The sequence below is a fragment of the Coenobita brevimanus genome, chromosome 23, assembly GCF_032717465.1.
Source record: "Coenobita brevimanus isolate Jiangsu-jjx chromosome 23, ASM3271746v2, whole genome shotgun sequence".
In the NCBI taxonomy this organism is placed as follows: domain Eukaryota; kingdom Metazoa; phylum Arthropoda; class Malacostraca; order Decapoda; family Coenobitidae; genus Coenobita; species Coenobita brevimanus.
Window position 1 is genome coordinate 57,170,272 of NC_136976.1, and position 15,603 is coordinate 57,185,874.

Sequence of the window (15,603 nt, forward strand, 5' to 3'; positions counted from 1 at the left end):
AAAGATGCATCTTTCAAAACTGCATCCTATAATATGCCTTAATACATCAGGGGGGTCACTCCCCAGTTAGCGGCAGAGGGGTCAATGTCAGGTGGGTCGAGCCTAAAATTTCAAATGGGCATAAAATCGTCAATTTTCATTTGATTTACTCCAAATTCTATATCTGACATCTTTGACTAGATATCCTCTTGTGTTATGTGTTTGTACTAAAATGACTGCTAGGGATGGGCTTGCTGTGCCTTAGCACCATTTCTTGTTTTTGTTGATTTGCAGAAGGCTTTTGACACAGTGCCCAGGGAGGTGGTGAAGTGGGCAATGAGAAGCTTGGGACTGAAGAATGGGTGACTACAGTGGTTATGACAAATGTATGAAGGTGCTGGCACTCAGGTGAGAGTGAATGAAGATTTGAGTGTTGAATTTTTCAGCAGAAGTTGGTATGCATTGGGATTCAGTGTCCCTTGTTCATTATGGTGCTTTAAGCACTCTCACAAAACTTCAGAATTGGACCCCCATGACAGATTTAGGAAATGGAGAACTGAAATATGAGGTCTGTTCTGAAAGAATCAGACCTTAGGTTCTAAAATAATAAAGAGCTAACCTGCTAAACTAGGACACTAATCCCCATCAAAGTAGGCCCATTCTAACCTGCTATACTAGGACACTAATCCCCATCAAAGTAGGCCCTTTCCAACCTGCATTATTTCCACTGCCTGAAACATTTTTCCAAGTCGGTTTTAGATATCTCCTGCAGATGCTTTGCTGCATTCGTCATGATCTCTTCTCTCGTATCAAATCACGAACCCTTCAGCGGAGTTTTGAGCTTGGGGCATAACCAAAAGCTGCACAGAGCCATGCCTGGTGAGCAGGGAGCCTGCCGGACCTGAGGGATGTTGTGCTTGGCCAAAAATTCCTGTATCAATTGAGAAGAATGAGCATTAGTGTTGTCATGGTGCAGCTTCCAGCTTGCCACTTTCCAAAGGTCTGGCGGCTTCTGCCAAACTGTCACAAAGACGACGGATAATGTTGAGGTTGTAATGTTTGCTGACAGTCTGACCTTCTGGTGTGTATTTGTGATGCACACCATGGTAGTAGAAAAAAAACTGTCAACATGTGAGTGCATTTCACCTTGCTGTGGACCTGTTGTGCTTTTTTTGGCCGAGGTGACCCTGCATGCTTCCATGGGACGACTGTGCTTTGGTTTCTGGGTAATACCCGTAAACCTATCTCATCTCCATTGATAACAGTCTTCAAAAAGTCTGGGTTGCAATTTGCACACTCCAACAAGTCTTGAGCAACATTCATCCAAGAGATCATGCAGAATGCGATAAAGCACCTGTAGGAGATACCGAAAACTGGCTATGAAAAATGTTTCTGGCAGTGGAATGAACGCTGGGCTACATGTGTCAAGTCAGAAGAGGCCTATTTTAACCCCTACACACCGGGGGTTTTCCAATGTCGCACGTTCCTCCCTACAGGGGATTTCATGCATCTTCTGAGCGTTATATCTTGTAACAGGGGATAAGGCACAATGCAGGTTTATTAATACATTCATTGCAAAAGTACAAAGTTTGCTTTCTTTTACATTGTCCCTTACCTTTCAGCTTACATTTCGATGGCTCAATATTGCACACACAGCAGTTTGGCTCATGTTTCTTGTTTTCAGATTTGGAAACAAAATGTTTAGCTAATTTATCCGTCTTCCAATTTCTGGGGAATCATCACAGTGGTTTACTTCTAATTACTCTTTAGAGACGTGTATGACAAGGGGGAAAAAACACCGTTCTTTCTATTCTAGGCCTACTGTACACCTAAAAATGATCTTTTCACAATTACTTTATCACCCACGTATCCTTTTTTTCTTGTACCTGTCCTCTCCTCCATCCTTCTTTCCTTCCATCTTCTGTCTTTCTTTCCTTCATTCTTTCCTCGTCTTTCTGCCTGCGGGTGACTTTACACTCCCTCTTCTGTCTTTCTTTCCTTGATTCTTTCCTCTTCCTTCTGCCTGTGGTTGACAATACACTGAATGACAAGCCAACTGGTGTCCTGTACACCAGGAAACCATTTACTATACTGGGTGGTAACCATATAACCAAATTTTGGTGCCTGGTGACTTTGTGGGTAATTATTGGGCTCCAATCGGACTGAGCCGGTGAAGGTTTATATCCAAGGGGTGATTGGGGTTTATTGCTCATGTAATGCCACACAGGGATGAGTGAGGTTGGTCACTCTCATCTTAAATGTCAGGACCAACTGCCTAGCCCCGGGCTTCTACGCTCCTCATGGGGCAACGTAGGATTGGATGATGGATGGATGGATGGATAAACTCAAACAGAATGAGCTACAATAACTTGCATATATATATATACCTGTATACCTCCAATAGGTAGATTATATGTGAAATGCAGCGAGACAGTGATGATGCACAGAAGCACTTGATCAGATCCCAACAGAAAACACTTTTATTTCATATGTTGGCGCTTTATTCTGGCATTGCACATATACTGACGGTTAACTATATGCATTGATCTTGATGTTATTTAGATAATTAGCATAAATCTTACCTGAAGGAGGCTAAAAAAAAAAAGGGTCCAAGGCAGAAGAACTTGAGCATGTGGGTCGTGCATGAGTGGTCAGCCAAGAGTCGTGGGAGGTTGGATGCTTACATTGCAAGTGTTGCCACCCTATGCTGGTGGCAGCTAGAGCAACTAGCATCATGGCCACAACCAGGCAAGAGTGGTAGATTAAAGCTGTGTGCTTAAAAAAAAAATTGGAGAAAGTGGACTAAAGTCAAGGCATATGAGCTTCCCCCCCCCCCATCCATGAATGTGCAATGTAGACATAGGGTGACATGAAGACGCTTGCGGCTATACACGTCAACCAGCGTTGCTCCATGCCCAAAATTGTGAAAGCTATGCATGTCAAATGGCACATAGGGGTTACAGAGGATTAGTGTCATAGCTCAAAAGTTAACCATTTTTTTTTTTAGAGCCTATGGTCGGATACAGACCTTGTAGGTTGCATGGGTCTGTACAGACCTTGTTGGGTGCATTGGTCTGAGAGTAAACATGGACAAAACAAGAGAGATGATATTTAGGGCACGTGGCAGTACCGTTAAAGCTGAAGGAGTATGGCCATGTGCAGTTTGCAAACAGGTGTGGGAAATAACTCCATGTGCAGTGTTTGTGATAACTGGGTGCATAAGATATGTATTACAAGTAGGCTGCAAAATAATGTTGATTTTGAGTGCATAATACCTACGGGAGAGTACACAAAAGCAGCGGTGGGAATGAATTAATCTTACTGGAGGGTCTCTTCAGCGTATGAAACTATGTTATTTACATGGGGAACACGATGAAGGTGTTGGAGGTGAGGCTGGACTTAGCTCAGTAACAACAGTATGGAGTGGTTGGATGAAGTTTAAGGAGTTGTTGCCTCTCTCGACACTGACATGGCTCAACCTCTGTATGATGCATGTATTAGGAATGTAATGCTGTATGGCAGTGAGACTTGGACAGAGGGGGGAGGATACTCACAGGCCCAAATGCAAAGAGATGAGAATGATCATATGTATGTGTAGTACAATCTTGAATGGCAAGCCCTGGATACGATGAGGATGAGTACATTGAAATGGCTTGGCCATGTGGAGAGGATGAAAGTTGTGAAAGGCAGACTAAAAAAAGACTTAGGATGAGGTCATACACTGTGACTTCAAGGATAAAGGACTGAAGAGAGTGAAGCTGCTAGACACTGAGTGGCTTGAAAAGCTGTTAATAGGTGGCCAAAGTCAATACATGGATGTTGGAGCCTTTATAAACAAAACAAAAAAAATGAAACAAACAAAGCAACAAAGAACAAAGTGCACAGGTACAACACTAATGAAAATTATCACATGTAGATGTCTAGTACATACTGTTTATGTTAATCCGTTTGCGCACGATGACTCAAAATGAGTTAAAATGGTGCTAGTCTGAAGAGGGACCAATGACGCACTTGTCAGTGTTGGTCTGAAGGAATGCCGATTAGGCAATTCTGGACAAAAATACTCACCAAAAAGTATGTTTTAGCATGAAATGCGTCAAAATTTGATGCGCCATAGGGGAGGGTATCTATTTCCTGGCCAACAATCTCAAACAGCCGGTATTCTCTCGGTTTTAGGTTCGGGGTGGAAGGGGGGACACACGAAATTTTTGGCGATTTACTCGAAAACTATTGGTCATATCAGAATTCCGACAACACCATGTGAAAGTTTGTGCAATTCTGCATCTAGACATATGCTTAGCTCTTGCATTATGCGAGCAAAAGTTTGTGCTAAAGGGTAGGGCAGTTATTTTCACTGTTGAGCAAAAGTATTCTCACCTTATTTTGGTACTTCCACAGTACTTTTACTCATCAACTTTGTGTGTTTTTATTAGCTTATCGTATAGCATAAACATTAAAGAAGATGATGGTATACAATTTACACCATTATAACAAATTTCTGGGGCAAATAAAATACATGAGAATGTTTTCCATTGTGCGCGTCTAGCCTGCCCTTGTGGCATGTTCTCTGATCATGTCACACACACGTACATAAAACTTACGGTGCGCGAGGGTTAATCTTAAACTTTTTTTTACAGGATTAATATCGCAACCTTTGGTGTCTTTTCTTTGTCTGCTCCTATTGCATCTTTCTGATGCTTAATGTTGGCTCTACCTACCTATCTATGGCCAGGCACTTTAATTCCATAAAAGGTGGCCACAAACAAATCACCACCATGAAACCCTCCAACTCACACACTCCCTCTCATGTATCTCTCCACCCCATCCCTCCATCTCATCCTAGGTCTCTTCTTCACTCCCCCACTCACATACACTCTTCTGGTCCGCCTCTAATTCTCCATTTTCTCCACACGACCACACCAACTCAGAGCATTTCTCCTAATGCTTTCCATCAGATCCACATCAACACTACAATGTTCCTGCACTTCCTCATTTGTCTGTTTGTCTCTCTACATAATTTCACATAATCCTCTCACATAACTCACTTTTACTGCTCACTCCTGACTTGTTCTTCCAACAGGGTCCACGTTTCATTTCCCTACATTAAAACTGGAATCATAGTACAGTAAAACTCACCTAATATGGACTACAAAAATCTGCTTAACCCCTGGACACCAGGCAATTTATAACATCACTAGCCTCTCTATACGGGCATTTTTCCCAAAACTGCTTGTTTTCAAACCTTAATATCTCAGAAACTTAGGAAACAAATTAAAAACCATATTACTCAAAAACTCTTCTTCTTGCGAGTAAAAGCATCCCCAGGTCTGTTGGTGATTGCATTGATGAGTAAGCCCACCAGTTTCGTGTCGGGTATAACTGTTCCCTGGCGCTTATGGGTTAACCCTTAGCTGGCGGTGGAACTATATACAGTAACCCCTCCAATATCCGGATCAATAGAGCCATCGGTAGGTTCGGTTATTGGTTTCGTCCGGATATTGGGCCCCAGCTTATGGACTTGTACTTATGGACCCTAACTCAGAGAAACACCTATACAACTCCCTCTGGACATGCATAGCACCTATTTAACACCCAAATCACACCAATAAGGCACTTAAATGACTGAAATAAATGCAAAAGAAACATAAAATGAAGGTTTAGAAGTATGTTCATACATTAATAAACATTCTGGTACTTATGGACCCTAACCTAGCCTAACTCTGAAAAACACATTCCTACTGCACATGCATGAGGTAAGTATAGTATGGAAAAAAGTACAGTATGAAACATTCTGGTAAGTATAGTATGGAAAAAAGTACAATATGAAACATTCTGGCTACTTACAGCAAGTCCCTGGCCACCTCGATGAATAACCGCCTCCTCTCGGACTCTGACAGTAAGAACGATTTCCTGAAGCACTTGCAGTACACTCTTCCTGAAGTCTTGCACTGAACTTAGTCAATAACACACAGAAGTCCGTTCTCTTCACAGTGTTCACTTTAGTCCAAATAATGTTCCAGTAAAATTTAGTGTTGCACATTAACTTTTCCCAATCTTTTCAAAATTTCTAAAGCCAAAACAAAGAAGGTTAGTTACGTTAAATTTTGTTTCCACTGAGTTTTTTCTCTCATTTCGAAAACCTTAATACAACACACCGTTTTTTTCACTGCACAACACTCAAAATTCCCGTGTGGTCTAGTGGAGAAGTTCTTGCTGTTTATTCACTGTCAGAGTCCGAGAGTATCACTGGCAGGCGACCAAGGGGTGCATCACTGGGTCGTGGTGATGGCATACCGACTACAGAAGACTCTGAGGAAAGCCGCAAACTCACATCGAGCGGTGACTCCACTGTAGCTGATGTGCTGGGCTGTGGCTCGGAGCGTGAGGGCCTATCTTGGGGAGGCAACGGAGTGGAGCCAGGGCTTGGCACAGCGGGGGTCACGGGCCTGAAAAAACTGTCAATCGTTGACTGACGCAAGGACCGACGATTCTGGCGATTGATGATGCGCTGCCGGAAAGCACGCACTTCTTCCACGAGTCCCAAGGGCCCCATCTCCCTGTCGCAGTCCGGGTGTTCCAGGTAGTCTAGGACGAACTCTAGATGTTCCCGGAGTGCGCTCAGCTTGGGGATGGCTGGAGTAGTGTCCTGCTGAGAGGAGTCTGCATCATCATCGCCTTCGTCGTCGGAATCTTCAAGTTCAGGACTGACACCAGCAACCGAAGACGCGATCTCGATATCAGACAACGTCTGATACCCAGGATCGCCCTCGTCGTCGTCCAACCACTCACGAACATCGTCCACATCAACATCGTCGCCATGCGTACGTAGCTGTGCATGGAAGTCATCCACGTCAAACCCTAGGAAATCGTACTCCACATCTGTTCCGAGAAGCAGACGAGACCAACCATTTTCAAGAGTTTTCACAGGGACTTCCTTCCATGCACTAGCCCAGTTGTACAGCGCAGACTTGATGTTGTAGCGGCGAAGGTTTTCCAAAGTCCGCTTGCCTCGAGTGTCACGTCCTTCCCTGCGCTCGTCCTCGTCCTTGAGAACAACCATCACCTTGTCCAGGAACTTCCGACGGTACAGGCGCTTTGTTGCCACGATCACTCCTTGGTCCATGGGTTGAATGAGAGCAGTCGTATTAGGTGGCAGAAACATGCACCTAATACGGCCATTCTCAGCAACCAAGTCCTTGTCGCACGGGTGGGCAGGTGCATTGTCGAGGAGATGGAGAGCCTTTACCTGGTCACGAGGGATTCCCAGTGTCTTCGTCTGGTACTGGATGACCTCCTTGACGAAGTGACGGTGAAACCAGTCTTTGAAAATCACAGCTGTGAACCATGCTTTCAAAGAATGGTACCATACGACAGGAAGGACATCCATCACCACACGAAGGCACCGAGGCTGCTTTGCACGGCCAACAACAACGGGCTTAAGCCGGTGCATGCCGTTAGCACTGGCACAACACAAAGCAGATATCCGTTCCTTGGAAAGCTTGCGGCCAGGTACACGCTTCTCCGTCTCATCGGCTAGAGTGTTCGTTGGCACCGAGCAATAGAATAGGCCAGTTTCGTCTGCGTTATAGACTTGACCGAGAGTGAGGCCCTCCCTGTCGATCAAGCATTTCACCTTGTGCCGAAACTCGTCAACTCCATCCTCGTTAGCGTCCAATGCTTCGCCATGTGCTTTACGGTTAGTAAGGCCATGTCGCAACTTGAACGCGAAGAGCCAACCCTCGGATGCCTTGAAGTCTAGGGCGTCGTGAAGCCTTGCAAACTTCTCAGCAGCAGCCTTCAGCTCCGTTCCACGTACCATCACACCAGCTGCACGTTGCTGTCGGTACCAAATCAATGTGGATCGGTCGATTTCTGCAAACTTGGGGGTAAACATAACCTTCCTTTCCACGTTGTGTTTGCTTCTCGACGAGAAGTCAGCCGTGTACTGCATGAGTTTGTCTCGGGAACGTTTGATATCGAACAAAGTCGACCGGGCCAGGTTAAACTCGCGGAGAATGCGTGAAGAAGACCAACCCGCATCAACTTTCTCCAATATCTCCCTCTTCTTTTCCAGAGTCAACACCACTCTCTTCCTTTTCTCAGGTGGCGGGGCCATCATCACACACACTAAGAGGAGGGCAGAGAGCAGCAGGAGGCCTTGCAGCAAGTACGGCACCACCACAAAAGCGAGCACGTGGGCAGCCATTGCGAAGAGCGTAGGTCCAGTCGCGGTGAAAGACAGGCGGGAAGTGGGGAGGATGCAGCGGCGCTCTATCGGACGTCGGAGGAATGACGAACCAAAACAATGCTCTCACGCGGCGTGCGCGGCAAGTTCAAATTACGGATGGCAAAAAATCGATTTTTAAAATTTTTTTTTTTGGGTTTTCGGACCATTTTGGGAATGTTTCATCCCAGGACGATAAGGTTCGGTTAGTGGGGATGTTCGCTTATTGGACGTCCGGATATTAGAGTGATTACTGTACAGTATAGACTGCGTAAAATCAACTGAAAAATTGTGGGGAGACTATATATAGATGCTACCCACAAAACTGTCCCCTGTAAATCCTAGCAGAGACTATATATAGACAGTAATGTCTAAGTGGGAATCTGTACATGGATGGGGTAATAAAAGAGGTACTAGGTAGGGTAGTGGATGTTGGAGTGGCCCTGGTGAGAGAGGGTAGTGTTTGGAAACTCCCTGTACCGTTGTTTGCAGATGATACTGTGTTGTTGAGTGAAGACGAAGGGGAGCTGCAGGGCTTGGTGGATGAGTTTGGGAGAGTGTGTAAGAAATGGAATCTAAAGGTGAATGTAGGGAAGAGTAAAGTGATGGTCTTTGAGAGAGGTGAAGTCAGTGAATGCACAGCGAGGTTGGATGGTGAGGAATTGGAAAATGTGAGCAGCCTACGTTTAAGTACTTGGGTAGTGTGATGAGTAAGGATGGAGGTTTGGAGGGTGAAGTGCTTGAAAGGGTACAGCAGGGAAGAAAGGTTGCTGGTTCCTTTAAAGTAGTGATAAGAAACAGGGAAGTGAGCATGGAAGTAAAAAAGTTACTACATGACAGTACTGTATTGTGATACCAACTCTAACGTATGGAAGGGAAGCTTGGATGTTGTTGGAAGTACACAAGTCAAGAGTGAGAGCAGTGGAAATGAGTTATTTAAGAGGAGCCTGTGGAGTCACATGGAGAGACAGGCTGACAAATGATAAAGGAGCTTTATGGTGTGAATGTGGATGTGATAGGAAGTGTTAGGAGGAATACACTGAGGTGGTTTGGCCATGTGGAGAGGATGGAGGGTGAAAGACTGATGAAGAGAGTGTATGTGAGTGAGGTGGAAGGGGGGAGATGGAGGGGGAGGCCGAGGATGAGATGGAGGGATGGGGTGGAGAGGTATATGAGAGAGGGGGGTGTGAGTTGGGAGCAGGGCAGTGAAATGGCAAGGGACAGGGCAACATGGAGGCAATTTGTTTCTGGCCACCCCGAACGGGACTGAGGTGTCTGGCAATAGACAGACAGATTGATAGATAGTCTAAGTGCCCTAGAGCCTCAGATATCCCTATCTGGCAACCTACAGGTGGTGGGGGGTCTGTATAAGGATGCGCACCTAGTGACACAATCAGTCTGTTTCCAGCTCTTAGAGGGGGTGTAGCACTCTCTTGTTTCTCCTGTAGAACTCAAGCTTTTCTTTTGATATTTGGATGTCGTACCCAGAATCATGTACCACAGTAATAGATGAAAAGAAAAATGCCATAAGATGCAACAATTAAAGGCTAGGTTAGGTTAGCAACAATTTAGTGAGGGAAGGTGGAAAGAAACCACATCCAGGTCACAAGTCCTGGACACAGCTTTGCCTGTGGGTGTGAGTGACTCCATTTACCTTACTTTTACAAATATGAATAATAGCTGCTAACAAAATTACAGTTTTAGTATTATAAGCACATCTTTGCAATGCTAATGAAATGTAACAACTGTTCCATATTGCGGTGGAGTCTATATATAGATTATGTTAAATCCTTACATTGCAGTAAAGCCTAAATCTAGATTACGATAAAGCCTTGCACGCAGTAAAGTCTATATATAGATTACGTTAAAACTTTGCATAATGCGGTGTACCTTTATTTATGGTGTAGTCCTGTGGTCAGGGGCGTTTATAAAAAGACAATTTTATTTTTTAGGTGCTTCTCACCAACTGCTGCTGCCAGCTAAGAGTTAATATGAAATGGCTAATTACTAACCTGATTAATTTGCAAAGTCTAGATGCAGTCCATCTCATCCATGCCTGCAAACTTATAAATAACATTACACAATCACAAATCTGGAGCATAATTCTACATACAGTGTATTGAATAACAACTCTGTACACACCACAAAAGATTATACATACCCACACCTGAGGGATGCTTCATTTAGGCTTTATGATGTATATAAATTTGCTTTTTGGTGATTTCTTGTGTTGACAGTATTGTAAAATTAATAATAATTAAGACCTCATTTTTTTTCTTTGTGCATTACAGAAAAACTTCATGCAGAGAAAAAAGAAATATCCAGTACTTTTCTAATGTCCATTCTTTCTCTTTTCAAAGAGCTTCAATTTGGGGTGAAGTGTTGTAACAGATGATTACAAAGTTTAAATGCTGCTCTGTGTGTGTGTGTGTGTGTGTGTGTGTGTGATGAAGCTTATATATGAGTGGTGCCAATATCATTAAAACTGTAAAAGTGTAAATGAGTGTCCAAGACTAGTGACCTCCTTGGGAAGAACTGGTGCTTCTAAGAACCAATGGACAATTATTATTACTATTATTATTACCTCTGCCAACGAAGTTGGAGGAGGTTATGTATTTACCTGTTTGTTTGTCTGTCTGTCCAGACGATATTGTCAAATGTTCTCAATGAATTTCAATGAAACAATGTGGATGGGTGGGTAATGGGCCAAGGAAAAAGTTACAAAATTTTAGGGTGGATATGGGTCCAGAGTGTCATGGAAAACATCTCCCAAATTTCTCAATGAATTTCAATGAAATTTTGTGGATGGGTGGGCTATGGGCCAAGAAAGAATTGATTAAATTTTGGGGTGGATCCAGATCCGGATCCTATCTCCACAGATCTGGATCCGTAGCCTTTTTAATGGCAATGGCATTGGCGGAGGTATGCGCTCACAGAGTGCTTTCTTGGCTTTATTATTAATATTATTATAGTAGTAATAGTAGTAGTAGTAGTAGTGGTAGTAGTATTACCAGCAACAAAGCAAAACCAGTATTGTTTTCAACTTGTGTGTGTGTGTGTACTTACCTAATTGTATCTTTACAGGAATGAGTCAAGCTCGTACTGTCCCGTGTCTTAGACCATATTTATCGTACATATCCTTAAATTTGTGAATTGTTTTGGCACACACTATTTCATTCGGTAGTGCATTCCATTGATCAATTGCTCTGTTTGGGAAACTGAATTTCCTTACGTCTTTATCACCTCTCTTCTTATGCAGTTTTTTGCAGTGTCCTCATGCTGATGCTTCTCCATATGTTAGGTAATCATTTATGTCTATTTTCTCCTTTCCTGATATGCACTTATATAGCATTATCATGTCACCTCTTTTCCTTCTCTCCTGTAGTGTTGGTAGATTCAGTTTATTTAGTCTTTCTTCATAGCTTAGGTCCCTTAAGCTTGGTATCCATCTTGTAGCGGCCCTTTGAACTTTTTCAATCTTGTCTATATGCTTTTTGAGATGAGGACTCCAGACTATTGATGCATATTCCAGGGTTGGTCTAATGAATGATGTTATTATCCTTCTTAGCATGTCTTCATTTATGTATGTGAATGCTATTCTCATATTTGCAAGCAGTGTATACATGTTCCGTACCTTCTCGCTGATGTGGTCAGCCGGAGATAGTCTGTTATTGATAATCACACCTACAGTAGGTCTTTCTCTCTTTCTGATGTGTATAGGGTTTTATTTCCTAACGTATAATCCCTATCAGGTCTTTTTCCACTTTTACCAAACTTGATTACATGACACTTGTCCACATTGAATTCCATTTGCCATGTACTATTCCATTCATGAAGTTTATTTAATTCTTCTTGTAGCTCCCTACAAGAGTCTGTGCTAGTAATTCTCCTTTGTATTTTTGCATCATCTGCAAACATATTCAGATAGCTCTCATTTCCAGTGTTACTGTTTATATCATTTATGTACACTAAAAACATGATTGGTGCCAGCACTGAACCCTGTGGTACTCCACTAGTCACTTCTTTCCATGATGAGTAGTTTCCTCTTAGTACTGTCCTCATTTCTCTTTTAATGAGAAAGTCTTGCATCCAACAAAACAGTTTGCCTCGAATTCCTCCTTGATACAGCTTCCATAAAAGTCTTTGGTGTGGTACTGTGTCAAAAGCTTTCTTGAAATCTAAATAGATACTGTCCACCCATCCTTCCCTTTCCTGTATTGTGTTTGTTACTCTGTCATAGTAGCTCAACAGATTAGTAACACATGATTTTCCTTTTCTGAAACCAAACTGTCTTTCTGTTATCATATTGTGTTCTTCTAGATGATTTACCCAAGCTTTTCTTATAAGTTTTTCTAATACCTTGCTTACAACACTGGTCAGTGATACTGGTCGGTAGTTGAGAGGATTTTGTCTATTTCCTTTCTTGAATAAGGGGACTATATTTGCTTTTTTCCAAATATCAGGTAGTTTCCCTTGACTCAAGGATTTCTTGAAAATTAAAAATAATGGTTTACTTAACTCCTTTGCACATTCTCGTAACACCCAACATGAAATTTCATCAGGACCACTTGCTTTTCCTCTGTCTAATCTACTTAACTCCTCCTGTATTACTTTTTCTGCTATTTGTATATCTGGTAGTATGTGTGGACATGCGTGTTCCACATAGTCCTTCTCAAAATTTTTTTTCTTCCGTAAAAACTAATTGGAAATTCTTATTTAGTGCTTCACAAATGTCTTTCTCTTGTGTATAAGTGATTCCCTCGTCCGTAATGGATTGTATTATATCTTTTACTTTGGTTTTGCTTCTGATATAGCTGTAAAACAGCTTTGGTTGATCACTACTTTTATTTATTATATCCTCCTCAAACTGTTTTTGGGCTTCCCTCCTTATTCTTGTATAGCCGTTTCTTGCCTGTTTGTAATTATTATACGCCCTTTCACTATTGTGTCTTCTGTATCTATTCCACAACAAATCTCTTCTTTCTTTTGATTTTTTACATTCTGTATTGAACCATTTCTGTATTTTCTTATCTGCTTCTTTGTGCTGTGGGATGTACTTCTGGACTCCTATTTCATAAAATTCACAAAAATTTTTATATACAGCATTTAAATCTTGTCCTCTCAGCTCATTTTCCCAATCAACTTCTAAGAAATACTTCTTTAGGTCTTGATAATTTCCCTTTTTATAGTTTAGGCTCTTTTTGTAACTGTCATTGCTGTTTACTATGACATATGCTATCCTGAAGTTATAATTTAGTACTGCATGATCGCTTTTGCCGAGTGGAGGGTGATATATTAAACTGTCAATGTCATTTTCTTGCCTAGTAAATATTAGATCTAGCACTGAAGGTACATCAAGTCCTCTTTTTCTAGTGGCTTCCCTCACATGTTGTGTTAAGAAAAACTCTTGTACGAGATCCAGGAGCTTTTGGTCCCAACAGCTTTCTTGGCTATTTATATCTAGAGTATTCCAATTTATATTTGTATTGAAGTCCCCCGTTAGTATAATTCTTTCCGATTTCTCTTCCATTTTATGTAGCAAGGATCTTATACTCTGAATTGTACTCTCTGCCAGGTCCTCATATTCGTCTCTTTCCCATGTGTTTGATCTGGGTGGCATATACAAATTGGCTACAATTACTTTGCCTTCAGTTGTGTCGATCTCTACTGCAATCAGTTCTACTTGTGAGGGTATATCTAGGTTTATTTCCTTGACTTTTAGATTTTTCTTAGTTAATATTATAATTCCTCCTCCTTTTTTTAAATTTCTGTCTTTTCTCCATATATTGTATTCCTCTAAGTTTAGTATGTCATTGGATATCCTTGGTGTTAATTTTGTCTCAGTTAGGCATATTATTTGTGGTTCATTTTCTCTGACATAATCATTCATCTCTAGTAATTTAGATACCATTCCATCCACATTTGAGTACATCAACTTTATCATCTTGTTTATATACTTGTCATGACATGGTTCTACTAACTTCCTCCTTTTTCTTCCATCCTGTTTGTGTACCACTTTCGTACCTGCAATCCTATTACTTTGTAAAAAAATTTCTTCTTGTCCTCTTCTGATCTTCCCTCATTTTTTTGTTTTTGCGTCCTCCCTTTTCTCTTTCAGTAATTCCAGTTCCTCTTGTGTCAGGCATCTTTTTATCCATACATTTTTGAACTCCTCTTTTTCCATAAGATTCTTTGCATTTTTTAGTATCTCTTCCACAGTGTTTACACTCTGGAAAGTCACCTTTAGAGGTCTTGTCTTGCTTTTCTCGTATTTCCCTAACCTTTTGTGTTCCTCTATGTCTTTACTACAGATTTCCTCTGATACTTCTTTCAGTAAGCTCATTACATTTGTGTGTGTGTGTGTGTGTGTGTGTGTGTGTGTGTGTGTGTGTGTGCACGCTAGCAAGATAACTTCGCAACTGATCAAGATATCATCAAAAAATTTTACAGGTGTATAGTAGGGGGAAAAAGTAATCAAGAGTTCAAAACTGATGAAAGTAGGTCAAGGTCTGTCTGTCTGTTACCACAAAAACTTTGAAACCACTCAAGGTATCATCATCAAATTTTACAGGTGTGTAATAAGGATGAAAATCTCCTACGAGTATTGTTTTCAGTTTGTTTGTCCGTCTGTGTGTCTGTTAGCACCATAATTTCACAGCTGCTCAAGATATCATCACAAAATTTTACAGGTGTGTAGTAAGAATGAAAATCTGAGTTCAAAATAGTGAAAGTAGGTCAAGGTCTGTGTGTTTGTTACCACAATAACTTCGCAACCACTCACGATATCATCACAAAATTTTACAGGCGTGGAGTAGGAATGATAATCTTCTACGAGTTCGAAATAGGTGAAAGTAGGTCAAGGTCAAGGTCATATTCCGATCCATGCTAGATATGTATCGGCTTGCGGCTGGTGTGATTTCCCCTTTGAGGGGCTTCTAGTTATTATTATTACTATTATTGTAATTATCATCATCATCAACATTACATCTCTTACTGAGTTGGTGTGGTTGGGATGGGATGTGTTGATGACCCAGACTAACTATCTACAGCCAGACACCATAATCCCGTGAGGGGTGGCCATTTGACTTTGAGTTATTTGTTTTACAGGGAGGGGCACTAACCCTCCACCAACCCACTTGTTGGCACGAAGGGAGCACATACGGTCTGGTTATATGGTTACCACCCAGCGTTGTAAATGGTTTCTTGGCTTACAGGAAACCATTTAGCTTGTCACTCAATGTAAAGCCACCTGTAAAGGAAAGAAAAGCAATAAGAAGTGACACGAAAGATGGGAAATAGAAAGAGAGGAGGGCAGGCACAGAAAAAGAATGATAAAGGCTAAGGAAGAAGTAGGCAGCACTACATCAAGTGAGTCGATAATAACTGCCACCACCTACCAC

At 41.9% G+C, this 15,603-nt stretch overlaps 1 protein-coding gene across 1 annotated transcript in view; it reads right to left on the reverse strand.

Moving 5' to 3' along the window:
- The window catches only part of Cdc50 (cell cycle control protein 50A), a 114,122-nt gene that overhangs the window by 49,093 nt on the left and 49,426 nt on the right, over positions 1 to 15,603 (reverse strand). The window lies entirely within an intron of this gene.